We start from the raw sequence: 19,643 nt of genomic DNA, 5'->3' as shown, positions 1-19,643 counted from the left end.
ATTATTAAATACAAAGGATTTTCATACCAATACCATGCAGTCAATACATAGTTAATGACTCTTAACTCATACTGCTATACATTATTTCAGTAGATATGAAATAGATCAGAATAGAAAAATAAGTCATCATTCATAAAATGAGGTTTTATGGTTAAATAAAAATATTCTTTCCTTATTTCTTTATTTTTGTTTATTTATTTATTTTGAGAGAGAGAGAAAGAGTACGTGTAAAGGGGCAGAGAGAAAGGGAGAGAGAATCCTCGCTGACAGTGCAGAGCCTGATGTGGGACTCAATCACACAAACTGCAAGATCATGACCTGAACCGAAACCAAGAGTCGGATGCCTAACTGACTGAGCCACCCAGGTGCCCTGTTTCCTTATTTTTAAAAGCAAACAATCAAAGAAACTATGTTAAGTGGGAAAGTAGGATATGAAAACTGTTAAAATAATTATAAGTCATTCACGATCAAAACACGTCAGTTAAAATAAATTAAGAAAATGCACAAACAAGAAAAAAAACCAAAATGCTAATAGTAATTACATTATGGTAGGAGTATGGGTGATTGGTTATTTTTCTCGTCTATAATACCTCAAATATTTAAAATGTGGTCACATTATTTTTTAATGCAAAAAAAATCATCTTAAAACATCTATAATTTTTTTAAGAAGTTTTTGTTTTGGGGCGCCTGGGTGGCGCAGTCGGTTAAGCGTCCGACTTCAGCTCAGGTCACGATCTCGCGGTCCGTGAGTTCGAGCCCCGTGTTGGGCTCTGGGCTGATGGCTCAGAGCCTGGAGCCTGCTTCCGATTCTGTGTCTCCCCCTCTCTCTGCCCCTCCCCCGTTCATGCTCTGTCTCAAAAATAAATAAACGTTAAAAAAAAAATTAAAAAAAAAAGTTTTTGTTTTGTTTTGTTTTTTAATTAAATAGGCTCCACGTCCAACATGGGGTTTGAACTCATGACCCAGAGATCAAGAGTCACATGCTCTACCTACTGATTGATCCAGCCAGGCACCCCAAAATCTCCTTAATCTTAAGGTTGGTAATATGTTTCCTTTTTTTTTTTTTTTTTAATTTACATCCAAGTTAGTTAGCATATAGTACAATAATGATTTCAGGAGTAGAATCCAGTGATTCATCCCCTACATATAACACCCAGTGCTCATCCCAATAAGTGTCTTCCTTAATGCCCCTTGCCCATTTATCCCATCCCTATATTGCTCCATATTTAAGTCTCTTATGTTTTGTCTCCCTCCCTGTTTTTATACTATTTTTGCTTCCCTTCCCTTATGTTAATCTGTTTTGTATCTTAAATTCCACAGGAGTGAAGTCCTATGATATTTGCCTTTCTCTGACTGACTAATTTCGCTTAGCAGAATACCCTCTAGTTTCATCCACGTTGCTGCAAATGGCAGGATTTCACTCTTTTTGGTTGCTGAGTAATACTCCATTGTGTATATATATACACACACACACCAAATCTTCTTTATTCACCGGTTGATGGACATTTGAACTCATTCCATACTTTGGCTATTGTTGATAGTGCTGCTATAAACTTTGGGATGCATGTGCCCCTTTGAAACCGCGTACCTGTATCCCTTGGATAAATACCTAGTAGTGCAATTGCTCGGTCGTAGGATAGTTCTATTTTTAATTTTTTGAGGAACCTCCATACTGTTTTCCAGAGTGGCTGCACCAGTTTGCATTCCGACCAGCAATGCAAAAGCATTCCTCTTTCTCTGTATCCTCGCCAGCATTTGTTGTTGCCTGAGTTGTTAATTTTAGCCATTCTGACAGGTTGGAAGTGGTATCTCATTGTAGATTGGATTTGTATTTCTCTGATGTTGACCATTTTTTCCATGTCTGTTAGCCATCTGGCTATAGATGGCTATCTTTATTTTTTTATTTATTTATTTTTCAATATATGAAATTTATTGTAAAGTTGGTTTCCGTACAACACCCAGTGCTCATCCCAAAAGGTGCCCTCCTCAATACCCATCACCCACCCTTCCCTCCCTCCCACCCCCCATCAACCCTCAGTTTGTTCTCAGTTTTTAAGAGTCTCTTATGCTTTGGCTCTCTCCCACTCTAACCTCTTTTTTTTTTTTCTTTTTCCTTCCCCTCCTCCATGGGTTTCTGTTAAGTTTCTCAGGATCCACATAAGAGTGAAAACATATGGTATCTGTCTTTCTCTGCCTGACTTATTTCACTTAGCATAACACTCTCCAGTTCCATCCACGTTGCTACAAAAGGCCATATTTCATTCTTTCTCATTGCCATGTAGTACTCCATTGTGTATATAAACCACAATTTCTTTATCCATTCATCAGTTGATGGACATTTAGGCTCTTTCCACAATTTGGCTATTGTTGAGAGTGCTGCTATAAACATTGGGGTACAAGTGCCCCATGCATCAGTACTCCTGTATCCCTTGGGTAAATTCCTAGCAGTGCTATTGCTGGGTCATAGGGTAGGTCTATTTTTAATTTTCTGAGGAACCTCCACACTGCTTTCCAGAGCGGTTGCACCACTTTGCATTCCCACCAACAGTGCAAGAGGGTTCCTGTTTCTCCACATCCTCTCCAGCATCTATAGTCTCCTGATTTGTTCATTTTGGCCACTCTGGCGTGAGGTGATATCTGAGTGTGGTTTTGATTTGTATTTCCCTGATAAGGAGCGACGTTGAGCATCTTTTCATGTGCCTGTTGGCCATCCGGATGTCTTCTTTAGAGAAGTGTCTATTCATGTTTTCTGCCCATTTCTTCACTGGGTTATTTGTTTTTCGGGTGTGGAGTTTGGTGAGCTCTTTATAGATTTTGGATACTAGCCCTTTGTCCGATATGTCATTTGCAAATATCTTTTCCCATCCCGTTGGTTGCCTTTCAGTTTTGTTGGTTGTTTCCTTTGCTGTGCAGAAGCTTTTTATCTTCATAAGGTCCCAGTAATTCACTTTTGCTTTTAATTCCCTTGCCTTTGGGGATGGGTCGAGTAAGAGATTGCTACGGCTGAGGTCAGAGAGGTCTTTTCCTTCTTTCTCCTCTAGGGTTTTGATGGTTTCCTGTCTCACATTCAGGTCCTTTATCCATTTTGAGTTTATTTTTGTGAATGGTGTGAGAAAGTGGTCTAGTTTCAATCTTCTGCATGTTGCTGTCCAATTCTCCCAGCACCATTTGTTAAAGAGACTGTCTTTTTTCCATTGGATGTTCTTTCCTGCTTTGTCAAAGATGAGTTGGCCATACGTTTGTGGGTCTAGTTCTGGGGTTTCTATTCTATTCCATTGGTCTATGTGTCTGTTTTTGTGCCAATACCATGCTGTCTTGATGATGACAGCTTTGTAGTAGAGGCTAAAGTCTGGGATTGTGATGCCTCCTGCTTTGGTCGTCTTCTTCAAAATTCCTTTGGCTATTCGGGGCCTTTTGTGGTTCCATATGAATTTTAGGATTGCTTGTTCTAGTTTCGAGAAGAATGCTGGTGCAATTTTGATTGGGATTGCATTGAATGTGGAGATAGCTTTGGGTAGTATTGACATTTTGACAATATTTATTCTTCCAATCCATGAGCAGGGAATGTCTTTCCATTTCTTTAAATCTTCTTCAATTTCCTTCATAAGCTTTCTATGGTTTTCAGCATACAGATCTTTTACATCTTTGGTTAGATTTATTCCTAGGTATTTTACGCTTCTTGGTGCAGTTGTGAATGGGATCAGTTTCTTTATTTGTCTTTCTGTTGCTTCATTGTTAGTGTATAAGAATGCAACTGATTTCTGCACATTGATTTTGTATCCTGCGACTTTGCTGAATTCCTGTATCAGTTCTAGCAGACTTTTGGTGGAGTCTATCGGATTTTCCATGTATAATATCATGTCATCTGCAAAAAGCGAAAGCTTGACTTCATCTTTGCCAATTTGGATGCCTTTGATTTCCTTTTGTTGTCTGATTGCTGATGCTAGAACTTCCAACACTATATTAAACAACAGCGGTGAGAGTGGGCATCCCTGTCGTGTTCCTGATCTCAGGGAAAAAGCTCTCAGTTTTTCCCCATTGAGGATGATGTTAGCTGTGGGCTTCTCATAAATGGTTTTTATGATGTTTAAGTATGTTCCTTCTATCCTGACTTTCTCAAGGGTTTTTATTAAGAAAGGGTGCTGGATTTTGTCAAAGGCCTTTTCTGCATCGATTGACAGGATCATATGGTACTTATCTTTTCTTTTATTAATGTGATGTATCACGTTGGTTGATTTGTGAATGTTGATCCAGCCCTGCAGCCCAGGAATGAATCCCACTTGATCATGGTGAATAATTCTTTTTATATGCCGTTGAATTCGATTTGCTAGTATCTTATTGAGAATTTTTGCATCCATATTCATCAGGGATATTGGCCTGTAGTTCTCTTTTTTTACTGGGTCTCTGTCTGGTTTAGGAATCAAAGTAATACTGGCTTCATAGAATGAGTCTGGAAGTTTTCCTTCCCTTTCTATTTCTTGGAATAGCTTGAGAAGGATAGGTATTATCTCTGCTTTAAACGTCTGGTAGAACTCCCCTGGGAAGCCATCTGGTCCTGGACTCTTATTTGTTGGGAGATTTTTGATAACCGATTCAATTTCTTCGCTGGTTATGGGTCTGTTCAAGCTTTCTATTTCCTCCTGATTGAGTTTTGGAAGCGTGTGGGTGTTTAGGAATTTGTCCATTTCTTCCACGATGTCCAATATGTTGGCATATAATTTTTCATAGTATTCCCTGATAATTGTTTGTATCTCTGAGGGATTGGTTGTAATAATCCCATTTTCATTCATGATTTTATCTATTTGGATCATCTCCCTTTTCTTTGTGAGAAGCCTGGCTAGAGGTTTGTCAATTTTGTTTATTTTTTCAAAAAACCAACTCTTGGTTTCGTTGATCTGCTCTACAGTTTTTTTTTAGATTCTATATTGTTTATTTCTGCTCTGATCTTTATTATTTCTCTTCTTCTGCTGGGTTTAGGCTGCCTTTGCTGTTCTGCTTCTATTTCCTTTAGGTGTGCTCTTAGAGTTTGTATTTGGGATTTTTCTTGTTTCTTGAGATAGGCCTGGATTGCAATGTATTTTCCTGTCAGGACTGCCTTTGCTGCGTCCCAAAGCGTTTGGATTGTTGTATTTTCATTTTCGTTTGTTTCCATATATTTTTAAATTTCTTCTCTAATTGCCTGGTTGACCCACTCATTCTTTAGTAAGGTGTTCTTTAACCTCCATGCTTTTGGAGGTTTTTCAGACTTTTTCCTGTGGTTGATTTCAAGCTTCATAGCATTGTGGTCTGAAAGTATGCATGGTATAATTTCATTTCTTGTGAACTTATGAAGGGCTGTTTTGTGACCCAGTATATGATCTATCTTGGAGAATGTTCCATGTGCACTCAAGAAGAAAGTATATTCTGTTGCTTTGGGATGCACGGTTCTAAATGTATCTGTCAAGTCCATCTGATCCAATGTATCATTCAGGGCCCTTGTTTCTTTATTGACCGTGTGTCTAGATGATCTATCCATTTCTGTTAGTGGAGTGTTAAAGTCCCCTGCAATTACCACATTCTTATCAATAAGGTTGCTTATGTTTATGAGTCATTGTTTTATATATTTGGGGGCTCCGGTATTCGGTGCATAGACATTTATAATTGTTAGCTCTTCCTGATGGATAGACCCTGTAATTATTATATAATGCCCTTCTTCATCTCTTGTTACAGCCTTGAATTTAAAGTCTAGTTTGTCTGATATAAGTATGGCTACTCCAGCTTTCTTTTGGCTTCCAGTAGCATGATAAATAGTTCTCCATCCCCTCACTCTCAATCTAACGGTGTCCTCAGATCTAAAATGAGTCTCTTGTAGACAGCAAATAGATGGGTCTTGTTTTTTTATCCATTCTGATACCCTATGTCTTTTGGTTGGTGCATTTAATCCATTTACATTCAGTGTTATTATAGAAAGATACGGGTTTAGAGTCATTGTGATGTCTGTATGTTTTATGCTTGTAGTGATGTCTCTGGTACTTTGTCTCACAGGGTCCCCCTTAGGATCTCTTGTAGGGCTGGTTTAGTGGTGACAAATTCCTTCAGTTTTTGTTTGTTTGGGAAGACCTTTGTCTGTCCTTCTATTCTGAATGACAGACTTGCTGGATAAAGGATTCTTGGCTGCATATTTTTTCTGTTTAGCACACTGAAGATCTCGTGCCAATTCTTTCTGGCCTGCCAAGTTTCAAAAGAGAGATCAGTCACGAGTCTTATAGGTCTCCCTTTATATGTGAGGGCACGTTTATCCCTTGCTGCTTTCAGAATTTTCTCTTTATCCTTGTATTGTGCCAGTTTCACTATGATATGTTGTGCAGAAGATCAATTCAAGTCACGTCTGAAGGGAGTTCTCTGTGCCTCTTGGATTTCAATGCCTTTTTCCTTCCCCAGTTCAGGGAAGTTCTCAGGTATTATTTCTTCAAGTACCCCTTCAGCACCTTTCCCTCTCTTCCTCCTCTGGGATACCGATTATGTGTATATTATTTCTTTTTAGTGTATCACTTAGTTTTCTAATTTTCCCCTTATACTCCTCGATTTTTTTGTCTCTCTTTCTCTCAGCTTCCTCTTTTTCCATAACTTTATCTTCCAGTTCACCTATTCTCTCCTCTGCCTCTTCAATCCGAGCCGTCGTGGTTTCCATTTTGTTTTGCATTTCGTTTAAAGCGTTTTTCAGCTCCTCGTGACTGTTCCTTAGTCCCTTGATCTCTGTAAAAAGAGATTCTCTGCTGTCCTCTATACTGTTTTCAAGCCCAGCGATTAATTTTATGACTATTATTCTAAATTCACTTTCTGTTATATTATTTAAATCCTTTTTGATCAGTTCATTAGCTGTTGTTATTTCCTGGAGATTCTTCTGAGGGGAATTCTTCCGCTTGGTCATTTTGGATAGTCCTTGGAGTGGTGAGGACCTGCAGGGCACTTCCCCTGTGCTGTGGTGTATAACTGGAGTTGGTGGGCGGGGCCGCAGTCAGACCTGACGTCTGCCCCCAGCCCACCACTGGGGCCACAGTCAGACTGGTGTGTGCCTTCTCTTCCCCTCTCCTAGGGGTGGGATTCACTGTGGGGTGGCGTGGCCCATCTAGGCTACTTGCACACTGCCAGGCTTGTGGTGCTGGGGATCTGGCGTATTAGCTGGGGTGGGTAGGCAAGGTGCACGGGGGCAGGAGGGGCAGGCTTAGCTCGCTTCTCCTTAGGTGATCCACTTCGGGAGGGGCCCTGTGGCAGTGGGAGGGAGTCAGATCCACTGCCAGAGGTTTGGCTCCACAGAAGCACAGAGTTGGGTGTTTGCGAGGAGCGAGCAAGTTCCCTGGCAGGAACTTGTTCCTTTTGGGATTTTGGCTGGGGGATGGGCAAGGGAGATGGCGCTGGCGAGCGCCTTTCTTCCCCACCAAACTGCGCTCTGTCGTCTGGGGGCTCAGAAGCTCTCCCTCCCTTTGTCCTCCAGCCTTCCCGCTTTCCGAGCAGAGCTGTTAACTTATGACCTCCCAGACGCTAAGTCGCGCTTGCTGTCGGAACACAGTCTGTCCGGCCCCTCCGCTTTTGCCAGCCAGACTCGGGGCTCTGCCTGGCCGGCAGGCCGCCACTCCGCCCCGGCTCCCTCCTGCCAGTCCGTGGAGCGTGCACCGCCTCGCCGCCCTTCCTACCCTCTTCCGTGGTCCTCTCGTCTGCGCTTGGCTCCGGAGACTCAGAGACTCCGTTCTGCTAAGCCTCTGGCGGTTTTCTGGGTTATTTAGGCAGGTGTAGATGGAATCTAAGTGATCAGCAGGACGCGCGGTGAGCCCAGCGTCCTCCTACGTCGCCATCTTCTAGAATTATTTCTAGATGGCTATCTTTAGAAAAGTGTCTATTCACAGGGGCACCTGGGTGGTTCAGTCAGTGGAGTGTTGGACTTCGGCTCAGGTCATGATCTTGAGGTTCGTGAGTTGGAGCCCCGCATCGGGCTCTGCACTAACAGCTTGGGGCCTGGAGCCTGCTTCAGATTCTGTGTCTCCCTCTCTCTCTGCCCCTCCCCCACTCACACCCTGTCTCTCTCAAATATAAATAAATATTTTTTAAAAAGTGTCTATTCATGTCTTTTGCCCTTTTTTTCACTGGATTATGGTTTTTGGGTGTTGAGTTTGATCAGTTTTTTTAATAGATTTTGGATACTAGCCCTTTATTTGATATGTCATTTGCAAATATCTTCTCCCATTCAGTCGGTTGCCTTTTAGTTTTGCTGATTGTTTCCTTTGCTGTGCAGAAGCTTTATATCTTGATTAGGTACCAAAAGTAGTTCATTTTTGCTTTTGTTTCCCTTGCCTCTGGAGACGTATTGAGTAAGAAGTTGCTGTGGCCAAGATCAAAGAGGTTTTTGCCTGCTTTCTCCTCAAGGATTTTGATGGCTTCCTGTCTTAAGCTTAGGTCTTTCATCCATTTTGATTTTATTTTTGTGTATGGTGTAAGAAAGTAGTCCAGATTCATTCTTCTGCATGTTGCTGTCCAGTTTTCCCAACACCATTTGCTGAAGAGACTGTCTTTTTTTCCATTGGATACTCTTTCCTGCTTTGTCAAAGATTAGTTGGCCACACGTTTGTGGGTCCATTTCTGGGATCTCTATTCTGTTCCATTGATCTGAGTGTCTGTTCTTGTGCCAGTACGATACTGTCTTGATGATTACAGCTTTGTAGTACATCTTGAAGTCTGGAATTGTGATACCTCCAGCTTTGGTTTTCTTTTTCAAGATTGCTTTGGCTATTCGAGGCCTTTTCTGGTTCCATACAAAGTTTAGGATCATTTGTTCTAGCTCTGTGAAGAATGCTGGTATTACTTTGATACGAATTCACTGAATATGTAGATTGCCTTGGGTAGTATTGACATTTTAAGAATATTTGTTCTTCCAACCCATGAGCAGTGGAATATTTTTCCATTTTCTTGTGTCTTCTTCAATTTCTTTCATAAGCTTTCTATAGTTTTCAGTGTATAGGTTTTTCACCTCTTTGATTAGGTTTATTCCTAGGTATTTTATGGGTTTTGTTGGATAATATATTTATTATTTCTCTGTATAACATCAGTATACACTTTGAATTGGAAAACCAAGACTTTTAGTTATCATGGGACTAGTAATTGTCACTTTGTTGTTGTCTATGCCAAATGCACTCAGAGAACATGAATATCCATGAGGAAGGCACACCAGACCCAGATATACTGGATTATTTCCTTTTTAATCCTTGTTTACAGATAAAAAAGCTGAGCCTCAGAAAGGATTATTACTGAACCCAAGGCCATAGAAAGCTAACAAGAGGTGAAATCATGGTGATGACATACACATAAAGCCAAAGCTCCAACTTTTTCCATATACCACTTTGTGTCTTTACCCCTACACAGCCTGGTCCTCAAGGAAACCTTGGCAATGTACTTGGGGAAATAAATAACATCACTAAAAGAACCAACAAATGATGTTAGAATACACAACTGGGTGTTAAATTGAGGGGCTCCTCATAGCTGCACACAGAAGTGGAAACCAGAGGACTGGGAAGCTCTCAGTGCAAGAGATGAGCCTGGGATGATAAGCAGGCTATGCCACAGTGGAAGGTGGCTGCCATGCATGAAAGCAGAGAGGCAGCTATGAGCCTGAACCACAAGGCCAACTCATCTCTTAGTCCACTGTAAAATACCAGAGTACAAATTAAATAGTACTGCAAAATAGTTTATTACTCAGTTTCCAAGATGAGGGGTCATAGCAACCACTATAAAATACACTATGCGGAGCCACACAGGGAACCACCAGGGTTGGTCATGAGATGGGGGAAAGGAAGAACCTATCGTGGTTTCTGTGAGAAGGAATGGGGAGGAAGGGTAAGCCCAGGTTTAGAATTGGCTAATGTGATTAATTTCAAGACTCTGGGGCATAGGCGCTCTCCCTAGTTGTCTCATACCTGGCCCTGGGGAGATTAGGCTCTGGATTAGTTGGTTTACATTTGAAAAGAATGCCTCCCCCACCTAAGGGGTGATAAATGGGGGAGAAGGCCAAGGCAAGGTGACTTGGGTTTATTATTGGATTGTCCAGAACTAGGTGTGTTTAGCACATGCATGTAGGGCAGATGTTAAAACATCAAGTTTAGAGAAGTTAGAAACATAGTATAGTACTGTGTCATTTAAGGACACACGAAGAAAGGATTTGGGCAACTACTTACCTCTGAGTCTATTCCTCATTAAGAATTAGTCCTTGCCCTCCCCTCTGTGGCTAGGAATGAACAATCCCATGGTGGCTGCGATGGAGGCAGAGTATCTACCTAACAGGCCTCCCCAGCACGAAATCACCAACTATTCAATTCAAAACCTTTCTCTTATTGCTTTCCCTTGGCTGCAATCATTAGAGCCTATTGGCTTCTGAGCTGAGATTAGATGAAAGGCAATCACGAATCAACAAACTGTCCCATAGGCCCAACCCAGACTACTATCTGCTTTTGTAATTAATGTCTTACTGTACCACAGTCATGTCCACGTGTTTTGTCTGGTCCATGGCTACCTTCCACTACAACACTAGAGTTGAGCAGTTGCAACAGAGCCCATACGGCCCACAAAGCATAAGATATTTGCCATCTAGCCCTTGAGAGAAAACGTCTGCCACCCTCTAAGTTAAATGGTTAAATGGTCAGTGAAACTGATGGCATAGCTACCTGGAGAGCTGGTCTGAGATGTAGCTACAAGTTACATGTTGGCATCAGGGCCACAACACAGAGAAGCAGTGTCTGCACTGGTGAGGGTGGGGGTGGGAAGGTGAAGTGGGGAACAGTGTGATAAAGAAAAGGCAAGAGAAAGAGGAAGAAAGAAACTTAATGCCAAGAGTCAATAAATTATCTCAATAAACATATAGCAATAGGAAACAAACAAAATGTGCTATTCACAATAGCTAAAACATGGAAGCAACCAAGTGTCCACTGATGGATGAAAGGATAGGCAAAATGTTGTCTATATTGGGGCACCTGGGTGGCTCAGTCGGGTAAGTGTCTGACTTCAGCTCAGGTCATGATCTCATGGTTTGTGAGTTTGAGCCCCGCATTGGGCTCTGTGCTGACAGCTCAGAGCCTGGAGCCTGCTTCAGATTCTGTGTCTCCCTCTCTCTCTGCCCCTCCCCCACTCACACTCTGTCTGTCTGTCTCTCTCACAAGTAAATAAACATTAAAAATTTTTTTAATAAAAAATAAAAAAAATAAAAATGGGCAAGATGGTAAATTTTATGTCTATTCTGCCACAATAAAAAAAATTTTCTTTAAGTGTTCAGAGAGCAGGAGAGTGCTCATGTTCCCATGAGGGTGGCCATTCAGAGAAAATTTAGGTTATGAGAAGGAAACATATACCATGGGAAGAATCACTTACACACACATAAAAATGCTGTGGAATTAGGAGTATGAGTTTAGGAAAACTCAGGGATTTACTAGATTGACTAGATATTTTATTACTTATTATATTTAGTATAATCTACCTATCTATATTATTAAAATAAAATCAAATGAACTTTTTAAGAGAGCAACTTATGACAAGTTTATTTGGCAAAGTAGATAAAAGTCAGACTTTTTTTTTACTTGAGAGTGCATGTAAATATATTATTAGTGATATAGACAACAACCTTTTCAGAGTATGTTCTCTTTTTACTTACCTACTGAAAAAAATTTTAAGTTTGAGAGAGACAGAGATAGCACAAGTGGGAGAGGAGCAGAAAGAGAGGGAGACAGAGAATCTCAAGCAGGCTACATGCTGCCAGCACAGGGCCTGATGCGGGGCTTGAACCATGAAACTGCAAGATCATGACTTGAGCCGAAATCCAGTCAGACGCTTAACCTACTAAGCCACCCAGGAGCCCCTACTTACTTATTTACTTGGGGCAAGAAATGAATCTATGTATCTATATGATTCAAATAGTATTTTCTAAAACAAATGTCGGAAGAAATTGATGCTGCATTTCTAAGACAGTGGTAGCTACAAACATTTTTCAAATGACAGCATTAATAAACACTTAGTGGATATGTTATTAGGAGGTTGCTAAAAAAAATGAACATTAACTTTTTCAAATGATTTGTCTTTCCTCTTCTAACAGTATCTTGTGTCATACTGAAATGAGTACCAAATTATTTGCCCCAATTTTATTATAAACAATGTTACAACATAAAAGGCAATTTAAAAATTTAAAAATGACAAAATCTCTCCATGCTGTCAAACACTACTTTCTAACATTCTCCTCAGTTCTATCCATATCCACATATTTTTCCTTGAACTCACAATGGGCTCCATCATGCTGTTTGTTCCCCCTAATCCACTGCTTCTCTAGGAGATTTACTTGTGAAAATACTTAGGACAGTTTATGGAACATGAAGCACAATAAATGTGGTTCTCTTTCGTTTATAAAACCATTTACGTATGTTATAAAACTGAAATTGTCTTTGAATATTCAATATCATTTGACATTTATATTGGTACATATACATCTATCAAATATTTCCCCCTAATCATTTTCTAAGATTCTGTTCCTCAAAACTGGACTCTTGCTTAAAGATCAAAAACACTTGGATGACTCTGGATATCCACTGCCATTATGCCTTCTGAAAGTCTATATTAGTTTAAATTGGATAGACAGTTTGTCTATTTTCTTTCTTTTTCACAGTTTTACTGAGATACAATTAACATAATACAAAATCCACCCATTTAAAGTGTATATGTAAAGTATATGGAATAGAATTACACATCGATCACCAAAATCAATTTTAGAACAAACTTTCGTATGCCAAAAGCAACTCTTTAGGACTCCTTAGCCATAACTCACCACGCTCCCTCATGCATACATCCCTAAGCAACCACAAATCTACTTTTTGTTTATATATATTTCCCAATTCAGGACATTTCATATACATGAAATCACATAATGTATAAATGGCTTATTTCACCTAGAATAAAGCTTTCAAGGTTTATCTATGTTATAATGTATATAAGCAATTCATGTATTTTATAATAATATCCCATTGTGTGAACACACCATCTATTATATATCCTTTAAATTTTTTTGAATGTTTACTTATTTTTGAGAGAGAGCACACGTGAGCAGGGGAGGGGCAGACAGGGAGATACAAAATCCGAAGCAGGGTGTAGACTCCAACCTGTCAGCACAGAGCCTGATGTGGGGCTCAAGCTCACAGACAGCGAGATCATGACCTGAGGTGAAGTTGGATGCTTAACCAACTGAGCCACCCAGGCACCCCTATTATATATCCTTTGTCACTTGATGGACATTTGAGTTGGTTCCACTTTTTGTCTGTAATGAATAATTCTACTATGGACATTTGCATACAAATATTTCTATAGACATATATTTTCATTTCTCTTGGGAATTTACTTAGCTGTGGATTTGCTAGATCATATGGTAACTCTATGTTTAACTGTTTGAGGAATTGCCAGGCAATTTTCCTAAGTAGCTGCAACAGTTTGCATTCCCACCAGCATTGTAAAAGGTTTCCATTTACTACAAGTTCTAGCCAACACTTGTTAATATCCTTCTTTATGAATACAGCCATCCTAGCAGAGGTAATATCTCATTATGGTTGATCTGCATTTCCCTGTTGGCTAATGATGTGTATTACTTAATAGGTTTATGAGCCATTTCTAGATCTTTGGAGAAAGGTACACTCAGATCTTCTGCCCATTTTTAATTTATTTGTCTTTTTATCAATGACTTGTTATGTAGTCTAAATATGAGTTCCCTATTAGATATATAACTTCAAAACTTTTCTAATATTCTGTCAGTTGACTTTTCACTTTCTTTCTTTTCCAGCTTTATTTATATACAATTGACAACAGTATGTAAGTTTACAACATACAATGTGTTGATTCAATACACTTATACATTGCAAAATGATTGCCACCAGTGTTAGCTAATACCTCCATCATGTCACATAATTTCCACTTTTTTTATCTGTATGTGTGAGAGCATCTAAGAACTCTTCTCTTAGTAACATTCAAGTATATAATACAGTATTAACTATAATGACCATGCTGTACACTGAATCCCAGAATTTTTCATTTTCTAACTAGAAGTTAGTATACTTTGACCAACACATCCCATTTCCCCCACATCCCACCTCTCATACCCACCAGTCTATTTTTTCTTTTTTTTTTTTTAAGTTAAAATCCAGTTAGTTAACATACAGTGTAATATTAGTTTCATGTGTACAGTGTACTGATTCCACACTTCCATACAACACCACTTGCTCATCACAACAAGTGCACTCCTTAATCCCCATCACCTATTTAATACATCCCCCTACCTACCTCCCCTCTGGTAACCATGTTTGTTCTCTACAGTTAAAAGCCTCTCTATCTCTTTCCCCCCTGTTGCTCATTTGTTTTCTTTTTTTTTAATGTTTATTTATTTTTGAGTGAGACAGAGACAGAATGTGAGTGGGTTAGGGGCAGAGAGAGAGGGAGACACAGAATCCAAAGCAGGCTCCAGGCTCTGAGCTGTCAGCACAGAGCCCTACGCATGGCTCAAACTCACAAGCTATGAGATCATGACCTGGGCCGAAGTTGGATGCTCACCCGACTGAGCCACCCAGGCGCCCCTCATTTGTTTTGTTTCTTAAGTTCCATATATGAGTGAAAGTCATATGGTATTTGACTTTCTCTGATTTACTTATTTTGCTTGGCATAATAAGATGTGGCTGCTCCATCCACATCTTGCAAATGGCAAGATTTCATTCTTTTTATGGCTAAGTGGTACATATACCATTGTATACATATATACCACATCTTCTTCATCCATTGATCAGTCAATAGACACATGGGCTGTTTCCATAATTTGGCTATTGTAGATAATCTTGTTATAAACATTGGGGTGCATGCATCCCTTTGTATCCTTTGGGTAAATACCTAGTAGAGCAATTGCTGGATTATAGGCTAGTTCTATTTTCAACTTTCTGAGGAACCTCCATACTATTTTCCATAGTGGTTGCACCAGTTTGCATCCCCACCAATAGTGCACAAGTGTTCCTTTTTCTTCACAACTTCGCCATGTGTTATTTCTTGTGTTGTTAATTTTAGCCATTCTGACAGGTGTGAGGTCTCATTGTAGTTTTGATTTGTATTTCCCTGATGATGAATGATGTTGAGCATCTTTTTCACTAGTTGGCTGGCCAGCTGTATATCTTCTTTAAAAAATGTCTATTCATGTCATCTGCCTATTTCTTAACTGGGTTATTTGTTTTTTGAGTGTTGAGTTTTATAAGTTGTTTATATATTTTGGATTCTAACCCTTTATCAGATATATAATTTGTAGATATCTTCTTTGATCCCATAGGTTGCCTTTTAGATTTGTGGATTGTTTCCTTCACTGTGCAGAAGCATTTTATTTTAATGAAGTCCCAATAGTTTATTTTTGGTTTTGTTTCCCTTGCCTCAGGAGACATATCTAGGAAGAAACTGCTACAGTTGATGGCAAACAGGTTACTGCCTGTGTTTTCTTCTAGTATTTTTATGGTTTCATGTTTCACATTTAGGTCTTTATTCAGAATTCCATTTTGAATTTATTTGTGTATGGAATAAGAAAGTGGTCGAGTTTCATTCTTTTGCATCATGATGTCCAGTTTTCCCAACACTATTTCATTAAGAGACTGTCTTTTCCCCACTGGCTATTCTTTCCTGTTTTGCCAAAGATTTCCTGTTTTCTCAAAGACTAATTGACAACAATTAGTTGACTAGTTATGGGTCCTGGGTTCTCTATTCTGGGTATTCTATTCTGTTCTATTGATCTATGTGTCTGTTTTTGTGCCAGTAACATACTATTTTGGTTACTACAAGCTTTGTATTGTAATGTGAAGTCTGGAATTGTGATGTCTCCAGCTTTGCTTTTTCTTTTTCAAGATTTCTTTGGCTATTCAGGATCTCTTGTGGTTCCATACAAATTTCAGGATTGTCTGTTCTAGATCTGTGAAAAATGCTGGTGGTATTTTGATGGGGATTGCACTGAATGTGTAGATTGCTTTAAGTAGTATAGACATTTCAACACTATTCTTCTAGTGCATGAGCATGGAATGTTTTCCATTTCTTTGTGTCACCTTCAATTTCATTCATCAGTGTTTCACAGTTTTCAGAGAACATGTCTTTCACCTCTGGTTAGATTTATTTGTAGGTATCTTATGGTTTTTGGTACAATTGTAAACGGGAATGATTCCTTAATTGCTTTTTCTGCTCTTGCATTATAATTGCACAGAAACACATGAGATTTCTGTATGTTGATTTTTTATTCTGCAACCTTACTGAATTTGTGTATTGGTTGTAGCAACTTTTTGATGGTGCTTCAAGTTTTCTGTATACTGGTACTGACATGTATACAGTACCATGTCATCTTCAAATAGTGCAAGTTTGACTTCTTCCTTGCTGATTTGGATGCCTTTTATTTGTTTTTGTTGACTGATGGCTGTGGCTCGGACTTCCAGTACTATATTAAATAACAGTGGTGAGAGCGGACATACCTGTCTTGTTCCACGCAATAAAGGAAACCTCTCAGTTTTTCTCCATTGAAAATGATATTAACTGTTGGTTTTTCATAGATGGCCCTTATTATGCTGAGGTACATTCCCTTTATACCTACTTTATTGAAGGTTTTTCTCATAAATGGATGTTGTACTTTGTCAAATGCTTTTTCTGCATCTATTGAGAGGATCATATGGTTCTTATTCTTTCTTTTATTAATGAGGTGTGTCACATTGATTGATTTGCAAATATTGAACCAAACGTGCAGCCTAGTCATAAATCCCACTTAATCGTGTTCAGTGATTCTTTTAATGTATGGTTGGATTTGGTTTGCTAGTATTTTATGCAGAAATTTTACAAACCTGTTCATTAGGAATACTAGCCTATAGTTATCTTTTTTAGTGGAATCTTTATCTGGTTTTGGTATCAGGGTAATGTTGGACTCATAGAATGAGTGTGGAAGTTTTCCTTCCATTTCTATGTTTTGAAATAGTTTGAGAAGAATAGGTATTAACTCTTTAAATGTTTGGTAGAATTCTCCTGTGAAGCCATCAGGCCCTGGAGTTCTGTTTGTTGGGAGTTTTCTGGTTACTGATTCAATTTCTTTGCTGATTAGTAGTCTATTCAAGTTTTCAATTTCTTCCTGTTTCAGTTTTGGTAGTTTATGTGTTTCCAGGAATTTAACCATTTCTTTTAGTTTATCCAATTTGTTGGAATATTAATTTTTTTCAATTTTTAAATTCCAGTTAGTTAACATAGAGTGCAATACTGATTTCAGTAGTAACACTGTGATTCATCACTTACAACACCCAGTACTCATCACAAGTGCCATTTTTAATACCCATCTCCCACCCAAATCCCTACATCAACACTGTTTGTTTTCTATTTTTAAGAAATAAAAATAAAACATCGTTTGTTCCCTCTCTATTTTTGCCCCTCCCATATGCTCATCTATTGTATTTCTTCAATTACACAAGTGAAATCATATATTTGTCTTTCTTTGGCTGACTTATTTCCCCTAGCAAAATACACTCTAGCTCCATCCACATCATTGCACATGTAAAGATTTCATTCTTTTTAATGGCTAAGTAATACAAAATTGTATGTGTGAGCATGTATGTTTGTGTGTGTGTGTGTGTGTGTGTGTATATATATATATATATATATATATATATATATGTATATGTATATATGCATATATATACATAAACACCACTTCTTCTTTATCCATTCATCAGTCAAAGGACATTTGGGCTCTCTCCATAGTTTGGCTATGGTTGATAATGCTGTTATAAATATTGGGGTGCACGTACCCCTTCAAATCTGTATTTTTGTATACTCTGGGTATGTACCTAACAGTGCAATTGTGGGATCATAGAGTAGTTCTTATATACCTTTCTGAGGAACCTCCATACAGTTCTCCAGAGTGGCTTCACCAGTTTGCATTCCAACCAACAGTGCAAAAGTATTCTCCTTTTTTCATATCCTAGCCAACACCTGTTGTTTCTTGTGTTGTTAATTTTAGTGATTCTTTCAGGTATGAGGTGGTATCTCATTGTTGTTTTGATTTGTATTTCCCAGGTGATGAGTGATGTGGAGCATCTTTTCATGTGTCTGTTAGCCATCTGGATGTCTACTTTGGAAAAGTGTCTATTCATGTCTTTTGCCCATTTCTTAACTGAGTTGTTTCGTTTTGGGGTGTTGAGTTTGCTAAGTTTTTTATAGATTTTGTATACTAACCCTTTATCAGATCTGTCATTTGCAAATATCTTCTCCCATTCGGTAGGCTGCCTTCTAGTTTTGTTGATTATTTCCTTCACTATGTAGAAGCTTGTTATCTTAATGAAGTCCCAATAATTTATTTTTGCTTTTGTTTCCCTGGCCTCTGGTAATGTGTCTAGTAAGAAGTTGCTCTGGCCAAGGTCAAAGAGGATGCTGCCTGTGTTCTCCTCTAGGATTTTGATGGCTTCTTGTCTCACATTTAGGTCTTTCATCCATTTTGAATTTATATTTGTGTATGGTGTAAGAAAGTGGTCCAGGTTCATTCTTCTGCATATTGCTGTCCAGTTTTCCCAACACCATTTGTTGAAGAGACTGTCTTTTTTCCATTGGATATTCCTTCCTGCTTTGTTGAACAGTTGACCATGTAGTTGTGGGTCCATTTTGGGTTTTCTATTCTTTTCTTCTGATCGATGTGTCTGTTTTTGTGCCAGTACCATGCTGTCTTGATGACTGCAGCTTTGTAATACAGCTTGAAGTCTGGAATTGTGATGCCTCCAGCTTTGGTTTTTTCAGGATTGCTTTGCCTATTTGGGGTCTTCTGTGGTTCCATACAAATTTTAGGATTGTGTGCTCCAGCTCTGTGAAAAATGCTGGTAGTATTTTGATGGGGATCGTGTAGATTGTTTAGAGTAGTATAGACATTTTTTTTCAATATATGAAATTTATTGTCAAATTGGTTTCCATACAACACCCAGTGCTCATCCCAAAAGGTGCCCTCCTCAAGAGTAGTATAGACATTTTAAGAATGTTTGCTCTTCGGATTTTGATCATGGCCATTTCCAAAGCGTTTGAACTGGAATTCATTACCACCGGGTTGCACAACCCATGTGAACTTGCACATCCCTCTCAGGGAGACCTGGCCTCAGGAGATGACAGCATTCAGTCCTGGGAGGAGCCTGCAATTAGTCATCACTTGCAGTTGGTGCCGTCCCTAGGAACCCAGAACTGTAAAGAGCTAAATGAAACCTGCTGTCTGAATGGGTGAACCTGCATGCTGGGGTCCTTCTGTGCCTGCCCCCCTGCTTCTATGGCTGGAACTGTGAGCATGATTCACACTAAGAGAACTGTGAGTCTGGTGCCCCACGGCACCTGGCTGCCCAAGAGATGGTCCATGTATAAATGCTGGCACTGCCAGGTTTCACTGCTTTCCTCCAACATTTCTACCGAGGTGTGATGGCCATGTGATGGATGAGCACTTCCTGGTTTCCAGGACTCCAGAATTAACACTGTGTTCAGGCACCATTTTTTGCTAGCTGGTATCTGCCTTGCTATACAAGATACTGTTAATGGACACTTGCATATGCAATATTTGCTATGCAAATTCTGTAACCTGT

The 19,643-nt window shown here is 39.3% G+C and overlaps 1 protein-coding gene across 1 annotated transcript in view; it reads right to left on the bottom strand.

Moving 5' to 3' along the window:
• The window catches only part of NIPA1 (NIPA magnesium transporter 1), a 94,702-nt gene that overhangs the window by 8,901 nt on the left and 66,158 nt on the right, over positions 1-19,643 (bottom strand). The gene's annotated exons all lie outside the window — the stretch shown is intronic.

The sequence above is a fragment of the Prionailurus bengalensis genome, chromosome B3 (assembly GCF_016509475.1).
Source record: "Prionailurus bengalensis isolate Pbe53 chromosome B3, Fcat_Pben_1.1_paternal_pri, whole genome shotgun sequence".
NCBI lineage: Eukaryota > Metazoa > Chordata > Mammalia > Carnivora > Felidae > Prionailurus > Prionailurus bengalensis.
The sequence above is the reverse complement of the archived record's forward strand: the minus strand, read 5'-3'. Positions and strand labels throughout refer to the sequence as shown.